General features: G+C 37.8%; 1 long non-coding RNA gene across 1 annotated transcript in view; it reads left to right on the top strand.

Moving 5' to 3' along the window:
* Window positions 1–1,287: 1,287 nt before the first annotated feature.
* Window positions 1,288–27,170, top strand: part of LOC137622923 (uncharacterized) — a 45,939-nt gene continuing 20,056 nt past the window's right edge. Inside the window, exons 1-2 of the long non-coding RNA XR_011040521.1 lie at window positions 1,288–1,945; window positions 22,789–22,828. This is a non-coding gene — a long non-coding RNA (uncharacterized lncRNA). The remainder of the gene's footprint in view (window positions 1,946–22,788; window positions 22,829–27,170) is intronic.

Raw genomic sequence — 27,170 nt, 5'->3', positions numbered from 1 at the left:
TTTGTTTCGTTACCTGATCCTTTATTATTAGTATTGGATGTATTTTTGAGATGCTTTTATCGAGTAAGACTTTGGTTTATGTAGACTCGTTACGATTTTTTTAATACACAAAAGACCACATGCGATTCTGGATCAGTTTAACGTTCAAGAAAGCGTTGAAGATCTACTGTGATGGTCAGTTGGCTTTTACTATACCCGATTGCTTAGTGTGTGCTTATGACAACCTATTATTGTGGGTCCTGAAGCGTAAATTCGGCTAATGAGGACCAATTAAGAAAAAAATCGCCCTTTTGACTTCGCAACTAATATATCTATGTATATGTAGATAGATATAGATATCAGTATTGGAAATGAAGGATTTATCAAACTAATCATTTTTGTAAATAAATAAAAAACATTTCACTTCGGGAATAAGTTGTAGGTATGAATTTATCCATTATAGGAAATAAGGAAATAATTCTCTGCTTATTTTCCTGATAAAAGTTTTATATAATTGAAGAACTCTGAACTCGTACTATTTACGAGCAAATTTTTCAAAACATCTCATTTCATATGTATGAATTCAACTTTAATGAGGAAGGGTTTTTACGGCTTCAGGGTCCAGTTTCTGTATCGTGTTACTGAAGCTGTCCACGCCATAATGGGTGTTCCTCTTATCTTGCCTCTAAGTAACTCCATTTTTACAGCTTTCCTTGTTTTTTATTTCACTGAGATAGATTTGAAAATTAGTATGTTATTTTTATTTTACAGTTTTAAGGTCTTAATAAAAACTTTATTTTATAACGATTTTCATTTAAGGCATTTAAAGTTTATATGGAAAACATTGTTGCCGTCACGAGTATTGTAAAACCAATAATATCGTATTATGGGGACGAAGTGTAACTTTGTAATTTAGTGCCAAAGCTAACACGACCCGCAGGTGAGTTTTGCCTACAGTGCACCTCATTTTGCTACACTTGGCATTACTAAGGGATTTTGCAGTATCAATTATTGCTTTAATTGCACCCAAATTATAACTTTACCTTCATTCCTGTATCCTTATCCTCTCCTAACTTAAACTTATAGTGCCGCTGCAGCCACCCTCTTCCCCACAAGTTGCACCTCTGCTCCAACCAGCCAGCCTTATATCCCAAATTCCATATCTCCAGATTCAAAATAGTATTCCTTACTAGCCAGAAGGATACGCTGCAGTATTATTTTGCCATGTCAATATGACAATTTGCCGTGCAAGCAACCGTTTTTATATCAGGAGTCCTAAATCATCCATAATGGGGTAGATCATAGTTTCTCTTGAGGAAATTAACATTTTGATTTTATCATTTGTCAGTTTCTTTTATCTTTTGAGAATGTTAATAAAATAGAATCAATGAAGTATATAATTCACATTTCCTTGAATATATTCGGTTTCTTGGGTTAACTCATAAATCCCTTCGGTAAACTGCATGTTGATTCCCTTGTCAAAACATATTAATTAAAATTAGTTATAAATTAAAAGTTAATTGAATATTAGTGTGAAGCTTTCTCATTACATTCCATTGACAACTACAATTTCTTTCAGGCCGATGTTCAACTTGCACCGTGAAGTCCGGATAAGCAAGACGAGGACGAGATGTCGATGGAGAACCCCTCACCCCCCACACCCCCTTCTCCACCTCCCCAGTGACATAGCTAATCAAGCAGAACGGACGAAAACTCATTTCTAGAATGCTCTAAGCAAACTTATAACATTCGAACAGCACCAGCTTCTCTAAGGGATACAGTGATGTGTAATATTGTGTTTCCTTGAGGTAGATATTGTGTGTGTGATTGTTACTGAGAAAGAAGTGATTAAATGGCCAAGGATTGCAGAAGTGGTGGTGGTACAGATGCAGTCTTCTTCAGATAATGGTACTGACAGTGCTCGTCAGTGCAGCAGACAGAGCACAGTGAATGAAGTCTTTTCGACGTAAGTATTATTTATTTTTATACGCTCCTTTCTCGGCAGACAATGCCCTCGATTGACAGATTTCATTGTTAGTCTATTTTTTACTGTCAGTTTTCATATAGTCGTTATTACATATTTTTCCTGAAGTTTTATTAAAGAAAGTAACAATTTTAGTTGATTTTTCGGTTTTGATATTAAGTAGACTTTGCGTTTATGTATATTTTGGGGGTAGGAATTTAGGTTTTAATCGTTTAAGCAATAAATAAAAATTGAACACAGAAGCCTTTTGAATTTGCGTTTTTAATTTACGTATAAAGTTGAATCAAGTGTTTTGGAAAGTAAGTAATTAAATTTGACTCGTGACAATCGGATAGGTACCTTTCCTAAGGTGTGTTGGCTACGTCTAAAGTATGATTAGCTCTGTTGGTGGGCCTCTTCTTATTTGAGCCGATGAGGTGGTGCTTTTTTAAGCCTACCAAGAGCAACCACAAACGAAATTTGTGGGCCATTTTCCAAGATATAAGGGGTGGAACACGAGTAAGGGAAGTTGTTCCAAGAGCATTAGAACCATCTTGTGGGTGCGAAAGACACAGAAACTTATGGCACGATGGCCTTGGGTTTTGTATGAAGTGACAATATATTTGGTGGTGTTGTGTATCTTGTATTTGCAATAAATTGAACATTTGTTCCACAAAAGTTTTAAGGGATGACTCGTGCAAAGGTTTTGTAAGCATTGTCAAACTATCAGATTTCTATCTAAAATTGATAACAGGTGAAAAGAACGTGGCCTTAACAGAAGAGGTAGCAAACCTGATCATGGGATGAGTGATCAATAAAAGCCGAAAAAAAACATTAACGGTAAGAGTATGAAAATATCATACGTGGGAAAACGAAAATATGATAGGATAGAATCCCAAAGGCACTTAGGTTTGAAGGTTAGGATTTTCACTCCACATAAACTCCCCAGCCATTTAGGCCACGAGACTGGGATAATTTACGGAAACTATTGTCAATATGATGTCTAATTAGTTTTCTTATATCACGAATAGAAAACTGTCCCTTTTTTATTCTTATGGAGATAAAACTGCAGTAGTTTTTTTTTTTGGGGGGGGATACTTTTTTTTGTTCAGTTTACCACCTTGTCTTCATTAGAATCGAGTAGAATATGGCTAGCATCTGAAACATGTTGGCCAATATCTATAACAACTCCAGTAATTTTGATGAGATAGAAATTCGATATGAATTGTTTGAGGCAAATTTGGGAAGTAAGAGGGGACATTTTAGTCATAAAAACGTATTTTGTTTAACTGGAAATCACTAGAGATTGAGCCTTCAGGATCTCCCCTAAAGCGTTTTACCACGTTAAGAATTACAACCTTACGTGTAAATGAGATTTTCAAACATGCCAAATTAGCATAAAAGCTCTCTCTCTCTCTCTCTCTCTCTCTCTCTCTCTCTCTCTCTCTCTCTCTCTCTCTCTCTCTCTCTCTCTCTCTCTGAAAAGCCTCTTGGATCCTTATGTTGTGAAGCGGCCATTTATTCTTGGCCCCTAATTGAACCCCATTATTTCTTGCCCCCAAGAGCGAACCTTATGTCCGGTCTTTTGAAGAGTCTCGTTTATTTTGTACTTCCTACGGAGGTCGGTATTACTTCTGTTCTTTCTCTCCTCCTCGAGACTACAACAGTAGCTGTAGTTTTTCTACCACACATCCACCAACCCCTCCCAACCTTCTCTTTCCATTTCCGTCGGTGCAGAGGGTTAGTTAACTTTGTTTTTATGAAATAGTAAGCCCACTATCTCGAAAGTAGTTTTAAGAATCTCTCTCTCTCTCTCTCTCTCTCTCTCTCTCTCTCTCTCTCTCTCTCTCTCTCTCTCTCTCTCTCTCTCTCTGTTATGTTTCACGTGTAGTCCTCCTTCCTCCACAACTTCTTAACAGGAACAGCAATGACTGGGGTCTTTGGTGTGTTGGTCACCAAGTGGTTACAATAGCTCCCTGGATCTCGTCCCAGTTACCATGGCTACAACGGCTGCTATGAATAGCCACCGCTGAGAAATATTCTCATAAAAATCTGATGTAATTCATTCAGCATTTGACAGTTTGTTCAATTCGCGAATGGATAGGCCTCGTCGTGTTTATATGGAGGGCTTTTACTTTTTCAGGATCAGCCAGACGGTTTTTAGGCCTTTCGTTTCATTTTGCCTAATCTAATCTTTATAGAATAATTGCGAAATGATAGTAGACTGCAGTCAAATCGTATAAATTATACCTAAATATTAGCAGTCTTAACTTGACCCCTCTCCAAAGTAAGATTCCATGGGTGGAAAGACCGAGGTCTTTTTCCAGGCCCGTTTTAATTGTGTGGGGTTGCATTTCCCTGAAAGTCGGACATATTGCCATGTGAAAAGTTGTTTGCTCATTTGCCTTTCACTTGTGATTTATATATCAGGTAACTGCAAAAATTTTGAATACATTTCAGTAAGATTTACCTTCTCATTAAGTTTTTGTATCGCATTTTACAAGTATATGAATACTATCTGGTGTTCAAGACTTCCATTTTATGAATTGTTTTCACAGTTCTCTGTACTTGTGTAAAACTAGTACAGTTGTAATATGAGGACGGAGTGTACTTGATCTTTCAGTACCTAAACAAACATTGACCCGTAGGTGGGTTGTGTTTTTCGAAGTTAGAATCCTTATGCTTGAGCGAAATTTGCAAAAACAGTGCAACAATGAATGTGGAATTTTGTAACGAGAAATTTCAGATCTAGAGCTAATCTTTACAGAATTGAGCAATTATTGATCTTAAACACAAGATCATTTTTGATTTGAAACAGTAGATAGCTTGACCACTTGAGAATTGTTTTAGCAGCGAGCTGCTTCTAGTTGGGAAATAAGATAATCTTTTTCATCATCTTTTAATTGTACTCTAATTATGAGTTTTTTTCATTTGTTACTACTGAGTACTAACACGCTCTGCTTCTTGGAGTGATGAGCTTTCTTGCGGAGTATTGTAGAATCTGGACTTTCGTGAGCGCCATCAAGTATGCGAATAACCTTTGCTATGTTATATGTCAAGGAACATACCTCTGGAGGAAAACTGTTGAGGGGTCATTGACAATGAGTGAGTGTCGGACGCGTGCAAAAGAGGATGACCTTCGGGTAAACTGTGGGGGAAGGGGGCCATAGTTCCCTATAGGATGTCTTTCCCATCTCCCTCCCTTCCTTTTGGTTCCAGGTACGCCATGGGACTTCACCTGTTTCAGGATGCAGGAAAAGGGGAGATAGGTTGTTGGGTTACTCTTGATAAAGACCAAGTTTTTTCGTCTATTTTTTTTTATTTGAAACTGTAGGCCATTAGTTTTTTTACGCGTGGTTGTGTGTGTCTGCTTTCATGAAAGCTGTGCACAGTACCACATTTTCCCCTTGTCACAATTTACGCTTTTTATTGTGCAGTAGGAAGGAAGATAGTGCCGGACAAAATTCGAAACCGATAATTTCACTTGGCAAATTCAGTTATAAAGCAGACTGCTTTTTGGGGAGACCAAAAAAAAAAAAAAAAAAGGAAAAAAAAATCAGCTATTAGAACATTTGTTTTGCAGACCTTTCGAAAGCAGGCGTTTTCCCCTTCTCCGGATGCTCTGTAATAATGCTTATAACCGGTAATACCCCCTCATGCTTTGTGCTTGCAGGAAAAGGGGTAAAAAAAAAGATAAAATGATTGGAAAATAGCTTGGTTTGGTATATGGTCTGGTAGGTGGATGTTGCTTACCACCCGGTGTGTTCTTATCAATTGATCTATTTCTTCGGACAAATTGGGCAAATTTTACAATTTCTCTCTTTACTGTAGGTTCGACACTGCTCTTAGTCGCCTTGGTTCTAAAGTATATATATATATATATATATATATATATACTGATTTCGTGTATGCAAGTCACAAGACAGTCTATAATTCTGTGATTTGCTCCAGATATAGTTACATCCGCCTTTGCCTTCCAGCTGGCTTTCATTCATTTGCACATCCGGAGAAACTTTTCATTCATCCGGCCATTCATACTTTTCATTCCGTTGGGGTTAAAGTAATTATTGCATGCAGCCTCCGGTCATTCCCACACTCGACGTTGCTGTACCTAGCTTAAGGATAGGGGATGGAGGGATGCTAGGAGAGTGCCTGCAGGTAAGTTCGGAGATAGATTATGGGACGGGTAGTTAGGAAAGAGGGGGAGAGAGAGAGAGGAAGGGAGGGAGTGTTAATGTAATTCCTCACTTGCCACATGGAGTCTGCCACACTCCTCTTCTCCCTTGGAGATCTTTGCCTCCCCTCCCCTTCCTCTCCTAGTCCAGTTTCTTACCTATTAACCCAGTGTTCAGCTAACCCATATTTGTGTTCATTTGTGGAATTGTGTTCTCAAGTAATTAGATACTGTAAGTGAAAATAATTTTGATATTTGTGTATGTGAGTAGACTACTTTTAGAATGATACACATGATTTTACACATTTCCTTATGTGATGGGTGATTGCATTATTTGTGTGGATGTAGCAACTCAAATAAATATTTAAAATTACAGACCTACATAGTAATGAAAGTTTGTTAGGATATAAGTGAGGTTTCTTAAATGTAAACGAAATTAAATACAGGGTTACTTGAATTTAAGATACTAAACTCTGAAACATACTGCAAGTATAGACCAATTGTATATGTAAACTCTCTCTCTCTCTCTCTCTCTCTCTCTCTCTCTCTCTCTCTCTCTCTCTCTCTCTCTCTCTCTCTCTCTGTATATGTGCCAGGAAGGTGTCCCTCACTACATGACTCCATGTTAAGGCATCAAATGCGCCCATGGTCCGTGTTATATTAGTTTCTATAAATCATCTTTTCGGGTTTCGTAATTGTGTGACCCATTAATAGCTGGATCGATCTGCATCTACCTAGTCGTACTCGCAATTCTAACATGAACAAAAATATATCTAAATTGAATCATTTTCATTGAGATTCTCAAATTATTCATGTATTAAAATTACCTCTCTGTGATGATACGTATAATATTCGAAGGGATGATTAAGTGTATGCTTGGTTGCTTTGTGTAGGGTACACCCATTTTCTGTATCTCGGGCCACTCACCCCCTACCCCCTTCCTGCATGTTAGGGGCACCTGTCGGTCAACGCCAGATGTCATGCGAGGCCGGGCGCCCTTGCTGCAATAATGACCACATGCTGTCCACTACAGGAAAATTGCTCATATCCTTAAGAGAAGTGCGGGCACTGGAGTAGAGGATACGGTCAACATCTGCCGTTGCTTGCAAGGCGGGAATTCAGGTTGGTTCGGAGGTGCAAAGCGCCTTCACATACACGCGCGCACGCAGCCCTTATTTTACAGCAAGTATGAAAAAAGGGGTTTGGGTTGTTTTTGGGGTAGGGGGGAGGCGTGAAGAAAGGCATTATTTTAAAAATACAGACTGGATTCGTTAGCTTTCAGTTTATCGTTCCTGCTTGGGGCTCTTGCCTAAGCACTGTTGTTGATTCCGAAGGTGAGTCTTAATTCATGTCGTTGCAATCTCTCTCTCTCTCTCTCTCTCTCTCTCTCTCTCTCTCTCTCTCTCTCTCTCTCTCTCCTTAAAGTGAAAAGGTGTATATTATGTGCATGAATGAAAGGTTTCACACCTACCAATAAAAACGGTAGAGTAGGTAACGACGGTCAAAAGTTAAAAAAAAAAAAGAAAAAACTTGCACATTCCTCTGCACATCTTCGTTGTTAGTCAGCCAGTGGCTAGATCTTAAGAATGAAGGCTTGGAACATACCCGACCTCAGTGTTGGGAGTTGGTATATTTGTCATTGGATTTTCTTTCGGGAACAATATCCCACACCAAATTTAAGTATAGTGATTAGAAGTATATCTTAAGTGTTCTGTACGTCAAGGTTACTTCTTAGTTGTGGTGAATCGTTGGAAATAATTTACGGCATTTCTCAATCCATCTGAATTGCAAACTACTGGACTGTCCATAACCCCTGATTGGTTTTCGTGTCGACTAATATTTAGCTAGACCGTTGGATCGTGTACTCTAATGCAAAGTTTGAACAACCTTGACTAGTTATTTCCTGTGAACTTTTAAATCTATTCCTCCGGAACGGACCAGCCCATAAGTGTAATTGCTGAAATTGAAAGTGCTGTGGCAGTGATGAGAAAACGGTTTGGTCTTTGTTTAGTACAGATACTCTATATTCAATTTTAAAGATTGTGATACTTTTATATGGGAAATGTTACCCCTGATCTTGGGCCTGCTTGGCATTTTGTAGGAATTTTCGGAATGGAACGTTATAGCTTCATTTACTGACCAAAATCATCTTTTCTATAATGATAAGTTGATCATTTCGGTGATAAGGGTTGTGTATTTTTGGTGTATGTATTTTACACATAGCTGTGGTACATGTAAAGATTTGGTGTCCTGCATTGCAATTTTCAAGCATTGATTACATAAATTACAGATGTGGATCAAAATCGTTGACACGAGCAGATTTAGGCAAGTTTTGTGTTATGTTTATGTACATCCAAGGAGACGAGAGAACTATGCTCTCCACTCCCCCCCCCCCCCAAAAAAATAAAACTGCTTTCTTTACAGCTTGGTACAGGTATAGATTCTGCATTTGATACAGTATATATATATATATATATATATATATATATATATATATATATATATATATATATATATATATATATAAAATATTGTGTGCATGTGTGTTATATACACACATATACACTCTTGTATATGAACAACGAATTTTGTAGCTAAGCACAGACAAATGCGTAAAATCGTGATTAGAGCTCCAAGGGGGAAGCCAACAAACAAACAAAATGCGAGCGTTAGGCCTAGTAATGACGAGTCCCTTGTGTTCAGTGTGCCTATAGGAGTAGGCCTAAGCGATGTCAATGACCTCCCGTGCCAGACAAGAGAAGAGAAGCCTGCCAAGCTGTTCTTGTTTATTTTTATCTTTGTCCTGATGCGAAGGATTGCGTAGGATGCGAGATGCTCTTAGTCTCTCCGTTCGCTGGTTCTCCTTATGGTCAAAAGGTGGTGGTTGATTTCCTTCAAAAAAATGTTCGTTCCTTATTGTATCCCTCGTTCATTTGACTTGAAGTAATGTTTAGGCCTATTTTGCAAAAGACGGCGTAGATAGTTTAGGCTTATTTTGCAATGACGTATAAGCACTTTAGGCCTTCTTTGCAGACGCTGTTTCTTTTCCTTTAACAAAGGAGGGTTTTTATTGCGCCACAGATTTCCATCTTTTTATGTTAAACTTGTTTTAACAAACCTTTTAACTGTAGCCATTATTAGTTTATTAATTCAAATAGTTTATCCTGGAAACAAAATCATGTATTTATTAGTGATTTAAGTGTAAACTTTTTTTTCTCCAGTTAAACCTAAAATTTATCTAATCAGTGGTCTCTTATCTGTGACAGGACATTGATATTAACACCATCCATGAGAGACTCGATGAAAGAGCTAGATCTATTTTCCCGCAAAGTAAAGTACGAATTCTCCTGTTCTTAAAACGGTGATATGGGTGGACCTCTTGAAGATTAATCTTTTTGCGTAGGCCTAGAAACTTCGGGGAATGGCTTTACACACTTTGCTGTTAAGGAATTGAATATTACAGTTTAGATGAAGTTAAGAAATTATATAGCACTTGTATATATCCTAAATTACTTAACCAGTTGTATGGTAATCTAATTTTTAAAGTCAGTTAAAAACTCTAATACGAGGATTGGGGGAATTTAAGTTTTCCTTTATATTCAAATTTCTCCCATTGAACCAACAATTGAATGGTAGATATGGTAGTTAGCCAACTGAAAAATAGTACTGTAGTTTGGCGACAATTTCTCCTTCAAACCCAGAACACAAAGATGCGAATGGCTCCAATAAGGCAATCCCAGCACTGCTGGGGGTAATGTTTTAGCTGCTTAAGCAGGACTGAGGCCGTGGTTGCAGTGACAAGTGGAATGCTCCTTTGAATAATTAATCCCTTTGGTTTCTTTTGTCTCCTCGCTCACATCATTACAAGTTACGAAAAGAGCTGCGTTAGCCTGCGATATATATATTATGAGTGTCAGATAACAAATGGATAAGAATAAAAGATTGGGTCGTTAGAGCTTGCAAATGAAGCAGGGGAAGGAAGAGAAGGCGATGGATTGATGAGCTAAGAAAATTTGTGGGTATGGACTGGCATACAAAGACCTTGGGCTATAGCATCTTGCTTTTCCAACTAGGTTTGTAGCCTAGCTAGTAATAATATGAATTATGATTATAATAAAAATAACAGATGCGTGTGGAAGGACTTGTCTGAGACTTTTGTCCTGCCTTGGACTATCAACAGCTTATGTATATTTATATATATAATCATTACGGGTCATGTAGGCCTATTTGAAGTAGATTTAGGCCTATGCCAACTTTAGTTCGTTGTCTGTATAACGATGTAGTGTATGCCTGCCTATTTTGGACGTTGTATGCTGTGGAAATTTTGCATAGGTCTTCACTCCTGAGACCACAAACAACACCAGAGATTAAAGGCTTTAGTTTTCAAATCACTTCGAATTTCCGCTGGTAAAAATATAGTTTGTTAGTCTTTGAAATTCTAGGAATAGAAAAAGTAATGGCTCAGGATAATTAATATTATTTAACTAAATAGTTACCCACCGTATATCACAGTTTACGTAGATCTTGATATTTTTTACAGGCACTTAGGCCTATACGTACGGCTAGGAGGGGGAACTTTTTTTCGCTTGTGAGGAGTATCTTTACCATTCTTTTAATTTTACTGTCTTGGTTGTTTACAGCTGTCACCCATGCGATTATAGTTCTATTGTTGTTCGAAGTCTAACAGAAGTGGAAAACCTGTATATATATATATATATATATATATATATATATATATATATATATATATATATATATATATATATATATATATATATATATAAGCACACACGAGGCTTAGTGTCACAGTACCCAGCTCGCGTTTGGTAGTCATTGATAACATAGCCTAATCCCCATCGCTGTCCTCCCAAAAACAGTTCTTCAGTTCATCCTTCACTTAATCAAGCCATCTAATCCATGGCTTCCCTCTTGAACTTCCGTCCTTAAACAGGTTCTACCAAAGCTCTCTTTACTCCCCCCCCCCCCCACACGTATTCTTTGTCGTAATACCAGCAACTCCTGATGTCTAGAAACGAGGGCGTGCGCCTAGCAAACTCGCCCAAAAAACGACTAATGGTGCCACCCTCTGAAGAGGAATTGGCTAACATAAATTACGATTTTTTTAAAACATTTAATTTTTTTACCTGAATAGCCTACTGATTTGTTACTGGTTAAGTGAGGAGACCAGGAAATTAATATCCTAGTATTTAGTCCCCAGTAACCTAAATAAATCTCTCTCTCTCTCTCTCTCTCTCTCTCTCTCTCTCTCTCTCTCTCTCTCTCTCTCTCTTTTGTGGACAGTGCTATAGGCCTACTACCGTTGAACGCTTAAAAAATGACCCGGTAGGCTTAGTCACGTCCCCCCTTACCCCATTTCCCCCCTCTGTCCTGAACTCATAAGTCCTCTTTGGAGGCCTAAACACCCCCCAACCCCCGAAGCTATCTTCTCAGACATACAGTGTACCATTAGTGCTGATCTTTCTGCCACGTAGAATTTTTGCGTCTTTGGCAACAAAAATGATCCAGCAGACGCCATGAAATATTGAATAGAGAAAGAATGAGATGTAGTGACGTGATAGTGATAATGTAAACAAGGCTGTAGGCCTATTGGGAGTGGTCATCGTAGGCCTACTTGAGCAGATGTGCAGCGCTGCGCCGGTAGTGTAGAGAGAGAGAGAAATGGGGGTTTACGGTGGGTGCTAAATGGGGTGTGATGTGGAATTAGTAGTTTTGTGTGCTAGGCCAGTATAAAAGGGGCATCTAGGTATATGATAGTGTTAAGGGGACACGACGAAGCCTCTTCCTGGAATATTCGATCAGTATTAGTGTCAAAATGCCATGGTAAATTTGAGAGTGATGCCAGGCCTCCATGACTAACGAAATGGGCTATAGTTTCTTGCCATTGTCAGGATGAGCCTGCTTTCTCATTAATATTTCGGTTTAGGGCAATAGTGAAGAAAACTGTACTGTTAGGGGTGTTCAGTAATTATGCCAGGATTATTACAGAATCTGTGAAGCGAAGCTTGCTGAAATTTCAATGTTACATTTGGAACTAACGAGGTTTCAAATCCTTCCATGCACATTTATTGCTTTTCTATTGCTCGGTTTCACGATCTGCATGTAAAGGAAGAGATGCTTACTTGAAACCTGTTTTTATAGTCAAGGAAGTTTAAGAAACATTGCATTTACTGAAGCGTTGAAGAGATTGTGATGCTGGGTCTGGAAATAAGCCTAAAATAGCTCCTAACATCTCCAGTGTCTTCACCTTAAGAGCTTCCAACCTACGCGCTCTTCTTGTAGGCCTATATGGTAGTCATTTTTTAACCCATATTCTTTTTTTCTTTTTACAAACGCACAGTTCGTTGGTGATATCTAGTATGGAAGAATACCTTTAATATCTAGTCTCATTCTTTAAAGGAAAAAATCCCGTGTTAGTCGTAATTTAATCTTCTATTGATTTTTTTTCAGGCTAGTCCTATGTGATGTCAACAGGTCTAAAGGAAGTGTTGAGGAGGAAGAAAGTCTTATCAGAGTTTCAACTTTTTTTTTTTCATCTTTACGAATTGGTGTTATCGATTTTCGTTGGGCTTGTAAATCCTATCACTAAACTTAATACCTTTTACACACACACACACACACACACATATATATATATATATATATATATATATATATATATATATATATATATATATATATATATATAATCAGCCGTTAATAGTCACTGCAGGAAAAAGGCCGCAGACATTACCTTCACTCGGGTCTGATTATGGACTTTTCCTTAACGGTTTATATTCACAAATTTTCTTAGCTCATCAATCAATCGTTTTTCCTTCCCCTGCTTCTGTTGTGATTTCTAGGGCTTCTTTCTGTTACTCTTGTCTATCCGTGTATTACATGTCATTCTCATTAATATCTTGACCATGTCCATTTCTCTTGTTTGTTAGATATATATATATATATATATATATATATATATATATATATATATATATATATATATATATATATATATATATATATATATATATTGTGTGTATCTGGATTTATTTCGCTCTTTCGTAAGTTAATGTTGTGAAGTCTTGAGCTGTGGATGGAAGCATTAAGGGTATACTTTTACCAATGCTATTCGTGTACGCGTTGTGGAAGGGATACCAAATACATGGTGAAAGATTAAATAACAGGTATTCTAAGTAAAAGCCTCATCCATGAGAAAACTACTCTTATATTTCAACAAACTTATAAGTTTTAAATTTTCTTTTTTTCTTTTAGTAACATTTATTATCCAGTTATGTCTAAGGTGTTCAATTGGGGTGACAGCCGTGTGCAAATGTGCTCAAGATTCAAATTTTAAACAGATTCAGTGAGCATTCAATATGGAACCTCTGGTATTCATACACACTGTTGACACCTTAAGTCTATTAAGTGTTTCGTGATTAGATAACACTCATGCACGTACACACTTGTGGATGTTTTAATTCTTATGTGGGGCGTTTGGAAATCATGGCTGATTTCACTATACCGGGGTTTAGCGATGGGTCCAAATGAAGCGTTTTTGAGCTGCCTCCATCCCGGTAGCCAGTGAACGAACCCGTAACGCTTGTGATGGATTTGCACCATTAAGTTGATGAGGAATGAGGGAGGGGGTTGGAGGAGTTGAAAGGAGTCGATGGGAGGAGGGATAACTTGAATCTAGGTGCTGGGGATGGTGAGAGCAATCCATTTATTTCAGCTTTTCTTTATCAATTTATAATATTGTATATTCATCATAATTTATCTAGTTGGGAGCCCATAATTCATTTCACATTATTTTTAAAGACTGTACGTTCAAATGTTTAAATGTGGCTGCACTTGAAATTTTGGTATCCGACAAGCCTGCAAGATGTTTCTTTTCGTATTATTATTATTATTATTATTATTATTATTATTATTATTATTATTATTATTCAAGCTACAACCTTATTGGAAAAGTAAGATGCTACAAGCCCAAGGGCTCCAACAGAGAAAAATAACCTAGTGAGGAAAGAAAATGAGGAAATAAGTAAACGATATCATTATTACTCGACATGAATAAGTGAGGAAAATAACATATCAAAATGTACTAAAAAAAAAAAAAAGTTACATGTTGATGACGACCTTCGGAATAACAGTAGCCAATGGTAAGAATCGCTTGTCCATTTTAAAGACTTTTCTCTTTCGACGGAAGAGAGGGAACAGATATGTACAGAGATTTATGATTTGTCGTCTTGGAGTCGTTTTGCTGGCCAATCTCCTCCCCTTCAGTCTTACTGCCAATGGCCTAAGTGCTTGCCCTCATCAGTGATGGTGATTGGTGCTTGAAAGGTCTACTTGGCGACTGTGTTTACATGCTTCTTTTTCGTGCACGAGATAGGTACTGCTCCAATGCCAGTAGCCTTTTCTTTTGTTCGGCTCTTCGTTCATTGGTGGTTTGAAAATGTCAGATTATTGGGACTATAATGTACGTAAACTTTTCCCTTATATCTAAGGAACATATTTTTATGGCGAAGGCGACGTTGTAATAAAAGCCAGATGAAACTCGCAAATACTGGAGTTCGTTGAACGAAGAGTCGAGAAGCTAGAGCGAATTAATAGAACGCCCAGATACCTTATCGATTTTCGTAAGGAGCATTTTATGTATAGGACGACGGTTACGGGTGAGAGAGTGGGAGAGGGAGAGAGGAAGAAGAGAGTTGAAGTTGGAGTCTTGTTTATATTGTATATTCGACATATTGTAAGACATTTATGTAAGTTTGTACAACGCTGAGGTAAGGCTGATATAACCTTGTAATATGGGAACCATTTTGGAAATCTTTTCGTTACACGAGAACGTTAAATATGAGAGAATTGTGGGCCTTACTAAGAAAGCTGTTGGTGGATGGGGTGATAGAAAGGGGTGGGCTGGGGGAGATGAGGGTCTGGGAGTTCAGGGACAGACAAACGTGAGGTTGTTGACCCCTCCAGCCATCGTACACACACATCGGCTTGGTTGTGTTCATTTGGAACGGACTTCTTTATTGTTGGGTCTCGCTTTATTTCTTTCGGTCTTTATTTTTCTCAATGGTTATGGATTTTACTGTCAGCTACCTCGATTCTCATAGGATACGCCATTCATGCTTTTACTTTTTTGAAAATCAGGTTCGTTATTATTAACGGTCTCTCTCTCTCTCTCTCTCTCTCTCTCTCTCTCTCTCTCTCTCTCTCTCTCTCTCTCTCTCTCTGCTAACGTATGGACTCCCTTCGTTCCCTATTCGTACTCATTCCGCTCCCAGTCTCCTATAGTAAATTCTCGTGCTGGCTCTGTCTCTCTGCCTCTCTCTTTTTCTCTCCTGTCGCTCTCTCCCTTCTCCCGATCTCTAACTCTCTTCTACTCACTACTACTCCCCTCGTGTTCCCTCAGTTACTCCCCCTTATCCTCCTGTTCCCCCCACTCTGTGTAGTGCCACGTGATCAATTAACGATGACGTAACCCCGAGGGCCATTCACAGATACCACGGAGATCGCGCATGCATTGGAGGGAGGGAGGAAGGGAGGGAGAGAGGGAGACGAGGATCATATTTGTATTCAGTTCTTTTCAACATCTCCCTCCTTCCCTTCCCCAACATCAAACTAGTTTATACCTCCCTCTTTAGCACATTTGCCTCTTCGGCTAAGCCTGAACTATCGCGTTTACTAAAAATAGCCCCCATCTACTGATGTCTATGTAATCTCTCTCTCTCTCTCTCTCTCTCTCTCTCTCTCTCTCTCTCTCTCTCTCTCTCTCTCTCTCTTCCAGCTGCTACCGCAGATGCCGAGGCAGTTGTGTAAGGGGGAAGGCAACTTATTAATGATGTGTGTAGTAGTAATGAGAAGTAGGCCAGACAAAGAGTGCTGGTGAGCGTCGCCGCGTAGGTTCAGAAGGGGTCGGCCTGGGAGAAAGGACACAAGAGTGGGAGAGCTCATTTGTGTAGGATAGTCTCTGAGAGAGAGAGAGAGAGAGAGAGAGAGAGAGAGAGAGAGAGAGAGAGAGAGAGAGAGAGAATTTGGAATTAGATTTTACCAAATTAATAACGCCCAACATTCCCGTAAGGTACATAGCTATAAGCTACTGTCGTCTGGACATTTCAAGATTTTAATATAGTTGTTTTGGGTGGTTGAGTTGTACTTTATTTCAAAATGTTTGTGTGCGTGTGTGTGTTTTTTTTTTATGATAATGGTTATGTGCTTCTAGAGTCTTAGCCAAAGAAATCGGTATTCTATTAAAAAATGAAAAGAAAAAAAAACTATCCAAATATTGTAATTTTTGCAATATATTTTTTTAGCCCATGGAGTATGTATATCTGGCTTCTAGAATCGTACTGCAATGTTTTTATAATTGATAACGTTGTCAGATGATTCAATTTGTGTGTGCTCTAGCTGTTATTATTTAGCATTAATAGCAATAAAGTCCAATTTTTGGTGGAATTAAAAGAAGATTAATATTTACTTGTAAGGGATCATTTTGTAAACATTTTTATTTCTTTTATAAAGGTCAGCCTTCAGATTTGTTCTGAGATGTTGACCTAAGCTTCATTTATAAATTGAAAATTCCTGTACTCCTTCGGTATAGTAATGTGAAAAGGTTGGTGACCACACCAGGAAAAAGTTAGAAAATTTGGGAAGGTTTCTTGAAGACGTGTGTTAGTGATTTATTTTCCTCAATGTTTTTGCATTTTTCCCTCGCCAATGATACACAAGATATTATGTAACGTTTTTGGGTAAAAAAAAAATCTGGTAGACTCGAGTCTTTTGAGATAAATTTTGAATTTTATGGTTTTTCTAAAGAAATTGGAGGACATTCGTTTCCATGAGTTTTTCTCAAGTACGCTTTGATACATATTAAACCAAATCTTGTAAAACTTTTTGTATGCTTTAAACCATCCATTGCATTTAGTATATTACGTGAATGTTGTAATACAAAGAGTATATTTGTATTCGTACTCCTGGATGAAAAAAAAAAAAATAACGTCTGCGCAGTATATAAAGATGTATATCTCATACGATATCTCACGGACACAGTTCAACGAAAAGTCTATTTTGTTTTTATTACATTTATGTTTGTTTGCGCGCGCACCAGAGACGTCCTTAAAAGTGCACACGGTCTGTTGTTAAGCCGTGAGGCCAATACTTAGATTGGCCGGCGAGCCTTGGCAGTTCGTTCACAGATCAATAAAGAGAGCCAGAGAGAGAGAGAGAGAGAGAGAGAGAAAGGAGCACTCACAAAAAAGAGGGTTGAGAGCATTAAAGAGGAGGTCATGTAATGAAGATTTAGATAGAAAGTGAGGAGGAGAATCTCTTTGGAAACAAAATCTGTTGAATCGTAAAGTTAGAAATAAAAACGAAAGTGACGATAGGCCCTGATGGTTGTCTCTGGTGCCAGAAGTAAGGTGCTCTGGCGTTCTGTCCGCCAATTGCAGTAGATGCGAAATACTATAGAGTACTGATATGCTTAAGAGAACTTCGATGCTCTTCATATTGGTTGATATATTTGCTTTGTATAATTGTTGGTGACTCACATACCAACTTTAAAACATTTAATGACCAACTTCACAATAAAACATTCCAAATTTATTGAAGAATGTACTTTTAATTTGATAAAAGAATAATTATTTTAGTTTCATTCATTACTCTGTTTATTTTGGGTTAATGCTTCTTTCACCCGAGAGAGAAATTTAATTAGTCATTAGTTTCTAAACTTCTTATTGGTAACATTTCTTAAGACTGAAAAGCTGCAGCTGCAGTGACTTGATATTTTCCGGGATAAAAGCATAAAGTATTTCGCATTTTCTCTTGGTGATCCTATCTCGCCAATTGGTGATAGTATTCTTGTATAACGTATTTTATTATATGTATGTATAATTTACCTATTCTTCACAAGGAATGTTTTTAGTAAATTTGCATCATGCGGGTTTTTAATGTATTGCTGTTTTCGAAAAAAAGGTTTTGAAGATAGATATGTCATTTGATTTCACTCGGCACTTGCAAGGTGTCTTCACTTATTAAAAGTTGTGGTTCTATTATATTCCTAACAATTAACACGATGTTCCCAAGCTAGCTTTGTGTATTGTTATACGGCAGTTATGTAAAGTTTGCATATGGAAAGAATAACGGGAGAAGAGCGGGATTTGACACTTGTCCTTTCATAAAAAATCTAAAACTAATTTTCATAAAATATAAAACTAATTCTTTAGGTGACATTAATTTGTTGGTGTCCATTTAAAAGAAATGTTTGGACTGATTTAATGAAAGGCCTTGGTTAGGGCAAGTTCGTAGCTGAATTTTCCTTAAGAAAATGCCATTTCTTATCTAACCCAACGTTCTAATTTATCTGTAGAATTAACTTTGCCTTGTATTGATCATGGGAGTGTTATACGTTGAAGAGGCTCTTGGCTGGGGATGGGGTTGGGTGGTGGTAGTGTTGGTGGGCTGGTGGGCGGCGCCTGCTTAGCAACCTAGCTGTGTGGAGGTGGGATTGGCAAGGAAACGCACATACATACATACACACACACACCTTCAAATCATCTCGCCCTTCTTTGCTGATGCCCCCCTCTCTGTGGGTTGCTGTGTATCTTCAAAATTGGTTTATAGTAGTTTAATTTGCTGTATAATGACCTGTTAAGAAGTACATAAAGGTTTAAGTCACGTGTTATTTTAGTCTACCTCATTCTCGTTAACTATATAGTATAATATTTGACATCAGCCCACATTAATGTAAATTATTTAATTCCTGAACGCAATAATACACTTAATAACGTATTAGGCAAAGAGGCAACGGCTTGTGAGGATAGGGAGTACTATTATTGATGAATACTGGTAACTTTTTGATAATTTTAATAGAAAATGCAAGTATTACATACTGTATTAACTTGAAAAACTCTCTCTGCCCATTGTGAGCAATTTTATCAAGCTTTTCATACCATCCAAACATCGCTTCTAAGTTATTGGTATTGCTTGTTTGTTTCCTCTGAAGGGAAAGTGAGATTTTTGTTGTGTTTTTTTAATTTAGTATTTATATAAAAGGCATAATAAACAAAAGCAAGTTATGACCATGTTTATCATTCTTTATCTATATTTTTATATATACTAATGTTACTAAGTCCTTTTACGAGGAAAAGGTATATATATATATATATATATATATGTATATATGTGTGTGTGTGTGTGTTTTAATGTATTTCATATCTAATCTTGTTACTTTTTTAATTACAATAAAGGAAAGGTTTTAAATAAATAGATTATTCAATAAATCATAGCAGCTCGCTTTCCCCCCCCCCTCCTAATTACACCTGGTACAGCTGGCACGAAGCAAGGTACCTTCTTTATTATATTGAAGGAATAGAGATTACCAATTCAGTACATTATAAATGTAAAAGAAAAGAAATGAGCATTCCTGATCTAAATTGAGAACCACACACACACACACACACACACACATATATATATATATATATATAATGTAAACTATATATTATTATCGAGAGCCCAAATTGTAATTGTGACGCCAGATAGGAACGAGGATTGTAGGAACGAGAACGAAAAGAGTTCAGAAGAGGTGAAGATGTGGCAGTATAGTCAGGATGCCGAGCTGGTGTGCTAGTTCTGCTTGAAAGTCTGCTGCAACAGCAGGAGTAGTAGTAGGAGGGACGGACGGTCTCTCTCTCTCTCTCTCTCTCTCTCTCTCTCTCTGTGACTGTCTGGCTTTACCAGTTTGAAACCTAGTGTAACTACTTGGTCTCTGTAACAACCGCCAATATCTCTCTCTCTCTCTCTCTCTCTCTCTCTCTCTCTCTCTCAGCATCGGCCGCAGCCACCACCACCACTACCACCAGCCGCCTCTTGTGTCACTGATGATATAATCGTGATAGGGTCCACCTAGGATGAAAAAGGGATTTGTTTTCAAACCCCCTGTGACTAAATGATCGGGCCTCGAGTTTGGTTGGTAAAGATTTATTCGTAACTGAACGAGCGTAGCACTTAGTATGCCTTCGATAGACTACTGTTTGTGCTTGGTGGCTTAGTGTATTGATTTTTCTGCTTGCTAGAAAGCTCTCGCGCCTCCGCCTCCCTGTTCGTTCTTAGATCTTCGACTGGTGGGAGTCTCTGGTAGGTCCTTTGGGGGGGAAAAAAAAAAAAGGAAATTGGTTCTTGTTTTCTTGTGAATTCTAGGACATTCAACATTGAATATTAAAGGTTTTCAGTTCATAATGCGAAAATAAAGGATCTTAAGTTTTGTCTTTTCTTTACACTGGAAGACAAGTTGTTTAGGCTACGTATAGGATTCTAAGGTAGTTGTTATAGTAGGTTGTCGTCTGAAGTATTTGGTACTTTGATGGAAATTCAAGGGGGAAACCCATGGAAAATCTATGAAGTGCTCTTACATTAGTAATGTGAAGCTAACAGGATTTTGACATTGCGATTTAAAGCTACAAATATTTGAGGTGGTCACAATAATCCCGTGTACCCAAAAGGGTATATATGGCAATTATTAACGATATTCTTTTAGTTCATCGGTATTTGATCACTAAATATTTATAGTTTTAACTATTAAGAGGCCATTCCTTAAATTTGCCTTAATATTTTCTTTACTTTTATGGAGATAACAGCCTCACCAGGTACTAGATAAACATTACTGATTGTGTTCAAACACCCTCAATATAAATAAAGAGAAATTGCCTTAGGTGGGTAGAGGTGAATTGTATTAGTATTTAATTGTTAATAGGTATTTATATAGTGGAAAACGGATCCTCGTTTCTGTTAATAGGAAAATATTCTCTCTCTCTCTCTCTCTCTCTCTCTCTCTCTCTCTCTCTCTCATAAAATTTTACATGTTTATCACCCATTGTAGGACCCCTCAAAAAAGGAAAAGTCTTCGTCGTCCATGATTACGAAATCGTCTATACGAGTATATGACATATTTTATTTCAATCTCTTAACGGGTTGTTTTCATGTTGGGCGTAAGGGATTTTTTTGGACTGCATGACAAGGGTTTCCAGGACTAATTAAATGAATGTGGGTGGAGTTCTGTCTGTTGGTTGACCTTGTGTCGAGGAGAAAGAAAACCTTTGTTATCCAGCTTCCACTGCGATTGGCTCATGCAGACTGGTAGGCGGTGCTTGGTGACACGGCTGCTGATTATTATGCCTTGCTTTCTGGCCCTAAGCATCGACTGTGTTTGTGGGGCTTTCGGTGCCTTTCATTTTACTTGAGGGCCCGGTAGATTGCTTTTTTTATTATTTGCTACAACAAATTTTCTTTTTTTATTTGCTACAACAATTTTTTTTCCTTTTTATTTGCTACAACAAATTTTCTTTTGTACTATTTTGATTTGGTATAGAATTTGGTCTATCGGTGGGGCCAGGGGGGCTTTGGTGCTGGGCTATAGGCTATAATGGGGGTGAGAAAAACGGCATTGGAACTGAGGGAAAAGTTTTAGGCTCTGAATTGGGAACTTTGTCAGCTTGTCCTTCTAAACCGTTTCAAGTAAGCTTTAAATTTTTAATGAATCTGGATAAAGTCGGGTGCTGAATGTCTTCTCAGAACCCAGCGCCGGACTGATAGGCAAAGTCCCTGAATCGGACTTGATGATGTTTTGGCCAATTAGGATTTATAGCTATAGCTATAAAGGCTTTGGAGTTTAGACTGTTGTAGTTTTCATTATAACATTTTTCACTTTTTATAGTTTTGCCCCACTTTTTTCTGCTTAGTTTTCATTGAATAGGTTAGCCTATATTACATGCCTACTACTGTACTGCTGTCATTATATTTATACGCCGGGCATTATTTAACTTTTGATGCTTTTAGTAATGTGGACTTTAATTTTTTTAGTATTTTGTGTACTTAGTATCTTTATTTGGCCTTTTTATGTTGATTCTGTTTAGTCTTTGTCATCGAATCTTCGATCAGTCTTAAAACGACATAACCCTTTACACGTAGGCCTACTGTGATTTATCTCGTAACTTGAGAAAATTATATTTTTGTTTTGGTGCGTTCTTAGTGCCCGACTACACATTTTTCGTCCGAATTATTTAAAAAAAAAATATGTCAAGAAGCCAAAAGAACGGAAAATTTATGAAAAGACCCGTAATAGCTAAACTTTTTGTTACTAGAGCAATTTTCGATAAATTTTGTCCTTAAAATAGATTAAATGCGAACATTTAGTTTCGATATCTGTACTATTGCCTAAGCCTTGATGTAGGCCTATCCCTTAGCTGCTTTTTGGATGCACTGAATTACTGTATATATAGAGAAAAATAGAAAAGATGAAGGTGGTTTTGATATCTAGTTAAAATGTAAGATGCAATTTCACAACGATTCAATATTCTGATATGTGAGGCAAGATTAGTTTTATGGTAGGATCTAAATTTTTCATTTTTTCCCAAATACAGTAAAGGTCGTGTTTAGAATTTTTTTAATAACAATGTTTTAAATCTACAAAAATAAATTATCCAATTAAAGGTTTTTGTACTCGTAGGGGCTAAATGCCATCAGTGCATCTCAAGCAGGTTCACTTCGTTGCTTTTAGGTACTGAATGGTCTCCCAGGCCCTAGTGACAGGACTGCTGTTATAAATTAATTTAATTTTTTAAATGAAAATTTATTAGTACATGTTTTAACTTTTTGTTTCTTTATTTTCCAGGTATGGATGATGGATGGCAAATATTTGAACGTTCTAAAGGGTAAGTGTTACACCAGATTGTATTTTTATTTTCCAACTGTACTGTTTTTGGGGTTGCTATTTACTTGTCTTTTTGATTGGTGCTCTATTCTGTGATAGACTTGTTTTTTTTTTTTCGGAAAGAAGAAAGAAACCACGATGTAAATCACACGTCAACTCTTCCCCCTTCCTTAATCTTTGAAAGGGAGATTGAAAGGAGGGAGGGAGGGAAGTAACCCTTCTATAGCTTTACACCGGATGCATTGTATACCTAAGGAATCGTTTCCCTATTTCTCCCCCCTCCCCCTTTCTTCCCCTGGTCATTGGAAATCGGAAATGTTTCCCACAGGACCTTTAGGATTAACTTCAACTTTCCACAATGCTCTATTCAGTGATCCCTGGTGCGTGTCACCCTACTCCCCCCCCCCTCCTGCAACTCTCGTTTTGGGCAAGTGTTAAAAGCAGTGGCAGTAGCGTCATGTCCTTGGGGGGGAGGAGTGGGGTCTCATCGTTTTTCCTCTCCCTCGCTCTGTCCTTAATCTTCACGTCATCGATGACAGGACTTAAATCTTGACAAATCTCCATCTCCCTCTTATTTTTATATTTGGGGAATTGAAATCTGGATTGGTCATGTTCCCTTGAATTCTGCTGTCTACCCACATATGGGCAAAATCTGGAAAGGAATATGAAAGACAATTAGTTTAGATTTGGGAGTTTCCTGTAACATTGTGAGAATACGTTTAATTTTCAGTTTTGTCTGGAATGTTCTAGGGGAAAAATTACTAATTGGCTGTGCCCTGGGAATATGTCGTAATATTAAACAATGTCCAACATTGGAAAAATATGTACTTCTAACATTATTTAACTATATAACATTTCTTTCGGACGGTGAATAATGTCACAACGTCATACCCTCGGTAAAAAACAATCCAGGAATAGATCACTGTAAAGGTCCAGCAAAACCAGCAAGGAGAATTTCTTTGTCAAGAGCACTAATTTCTTTTATCCCTTTGCGAGGAGGAATAATTGACATTAGTCAGATCGTGGTTTCAAATTTAACCTCGTTCCGTACTACTAAAGTGCTACCTCTTTTGTGGATTATGTTAGTTCCATCAGCAAAACTTACAACAACGCTTCCCTTTGAGGTAATTCTCGTATCAGCAATTGCAATATCTCTAAAGACATTTGGCCACTTCGTTTTTGTAAATAGTGATTTTACTTTTCACCATTTTTTTCTTGGTTTCAATTTTAAGAAAGCCTAGTACCTCATCACTCATTGTCAATTAATATTTGCTTAACTTTAAGAATTTCTCTCTCTCTCTCTCTCTCTCTCTCTCTCTCTCTCTGCCAAGAGATGCATTCCCACGGGTTTTCTCCCCCTTTGACCTCTTCCCCGTTTATCTACTGACCTGATAACCATGTTTCCGGTCTTATGAGTTTATGATGCCCTAACACACACCGCACGAAGTAGTGAACTAAAAGTCTGGCTCGGTAGCAATTACCCTAAAATAAGGCGAGCAAGCGTCTGCCCTAGGTAGAATGGACGTAAAATAAGGCCCATTTTTTTTTAGCTAGTAATACATTTAGGAATAAGACCAAAGTAGATTAGTTTCAGTGCTTTCCACCTTTTTGTTTACACGATTTTGTTGTTTAGGATTCTGTCAAATATGCAGGGCTTTATAGCTGCAGTTGTCTTGAACATTCCTTAATATTTCATTGTTAAATTTTTATATTTTAAGGGCCCCCCCCCCATGGACTAAGCTCCTTGACCTACAAGACCTCCCAAGTGATTGATTGTATTTTGACAGAGTTAAGCACGTGGAGGCACCCTTCCCCCGGTTGTGAGGCCTGTTCCCCCTCGTCCAATTAAGGCGGAGTTTGTCACTTTCTTCTTTCATGGATGTCAAAAGAAGGGTTAGGCCTAGTAACCGTCTGGGCGCTTGTGCGAACCATTCAGATAGAAATTTTTGGATTAGGCGTCCTGGTCAGCTGTCCTTAAAGAAAACGTAGACTGCCTGTCCATTTTCTTTAGTTGAGAAAATTTTACTCTTGACTGGTTTCAAGTCACGTCTGTGACTGTGTTCTTTGTTCCTTGGTGTTAAATGATTAATAGCTTTTTGTTTCGTAAAATTTTGGATTTATCAGTTTCTGATATTTGTCAATTATGCCGTCCGAAAGTTACTTGAGAAATGGAGACAAATCAATAATTTTTATCATTTTCATTAGCTTCCTTAGATAATTTTGTGGAAAATTAGCTGTGCAAGTTATCTATAAATATTTTAAGCTCCTTTGGCAAGATCTTGACGCATCGTAATCAAAATATATGAGAGCCTTATGTAATAGTATGAATTAAAACAATGTACTGTACTAGTTTCCTCAAGGAGTGGTGATACGAGGGGAAATTATTCACTTTTTCCATCCTTAAGGTCTGTCTGAGATTGTTGGAAAGCAAGTTGATGGCCATAATTCACTGTAATGTCGTGATGACAGAAAGGGCCGGGGAGGTGGGGAGGGGGAAGGGAAGTTCAGACATTAGAATGGTAAGTGTATCATAACAAAAGGCCGTGAGTGCGGTTAACCGCAATACTGCTTGATTTATTTAGGCCTATTTTTTCCTACTTAGCTCGTCTGCCTGTTCAGTACGAGGAGTTAATAGGCAGCTACTGGCGTTACACTCGCGTGTGTGGGTTGCCCAATACAAAAGGTTGGGGGGGGGGGTTAGCTCTTCATTTGTCTTCATGGCGCAATTGGTCGTATTTAATAATTGGTTGTCTCAGTATCTCGGGTCGGATATGGAATTTACGTGATGAGAATCACGGAAATTATAATCCGTCGTTTTTTATAAGCTAAGGTAACCGATTTTCCATTAGTAGTGATAATTCCTTATTTTTAAATGATTCTACTTAACATGGACATTCATCGCTGTTTTCTCTATAAAATTGTCTGGTTCATTACTCGTCTTGAAGTAGTAGGGTTACTTGGGTGCCCTGTTCATGATGAAAAGTTTCCGGTAATCTCCATTGTTGGCAACTGCACCTGTATATTAGTTGCTAGTTTTATCTACTTTTGACCTATTTCATTCGTAGTTATGACACACTCTCTCTCTCTCTCTCTCTCTCTCTCTCTCTCTCTCTCTCTCAAACCAAAATTTTAATTAGTTCTCAAAATGTATTCCATTGGGACCAGCTGTGAACCATGTTGGTTGGGCTGAATTTGAAAACATACTAAGATTTTAGTCCATATAAACACCCTTTAAATTAACCCCCCAATTTCTTTGAAATATCCTTCGATATCAGTATTTAATAAGTTAGCCATCAAATTCTGGCTAGGCATCTCAACCTCCTGTTTTGAACTGTCTTAACAATGATGTAGTTGCTTGTTAGTCCCCTTCCGACGAAGTCAGGATGAGGGACAAGTACGATTTACTTTGAACCGTCACTTTACTTCTGCCAGTCTCACCCCCCCCCCCCCCTTCCCCACATTCGGTTACTGGCTCCCTAGTCGTAGTTACTCTTGTTACATGGTTAAAGTGGTTCAAACTTGTCATTATGTTAGGACTGTTACGATCTGATTCATTATAGGTTCTTTCAATCTCGATAAAAAGGAATATGAGAAATAAGTATAAAAAACCACGTTTATTCACAAACTTATTTACACAGAAAATCAATGCTGTTGTTCCTATACTTTCAATCACTAAAAATGATTAAATATATTAATATAATGGGGGAACAGTAGAATCTAGAATTATAAAGCAATAAAATACTCAATGGAGAGTTGGCAGAGTCGCAGGAGGACGTAGTTGCTTCTCGTCATTACTGAATTGACAAGATTAAAATTAGCGCATTTAATACTTATACATTTTCCTCAACCTTTACTGCATGGTGAAGGGATCTATCCAAACTCCATGTTCATGGAAAAATTTTCAATTTGTTGTAGTTTCGCTTTGTCATTACACTTCTTCTTACAAGATTGAATGAGTACTGTTCATCTGTATATAGCATTATCATTGGTCATAGCCTTTGAACTGTAATATACATACCCTCTTTATTTAGCAAGCATTAGTACAGTACCCCGTTCAGATGGCAAAGTTTAGTTACTTGAATTAACCTTCATACTTGAAGTAGCTGCCACTCTTACCAATTACAACTGCCCTACTCGACCGTAGGAATTTCCTACTTGAAAAAAGGTAGACTGCTTAAGTATATCTCCCCCCCCCCCTTCTGTCGGTCAGTGTCTCACACTTGACAAATTACTGTATAACTTGGAACAAATATATCCCCAATTACGTAATGAATGTGCACTATGAGGTCACATGTCTTGTTTTCATAACTTGATGTTCTCAATGAAAAGTTGGTCGAACGATC

The sequence above is a fragment of the Palaemon carinicauda genome, chromosome 30, assembly GCF_036898095.1.
Source record: "Palaemon carinicauda isolate YSFRI2023 chromosome 30, ASM3689809v2, whole genome shotgun sequence".
In the NCBI taxonomy this organism is placed as follows: Eukaryota; Metazoa; Arthropoda; class Malacostraca; order Decapoda; family Palaemonidae; genus Palaemon; species Palaemon carinicauda.
This window is presented reverse-complemented; position numbering and strand designations above follow the sequence as displayed.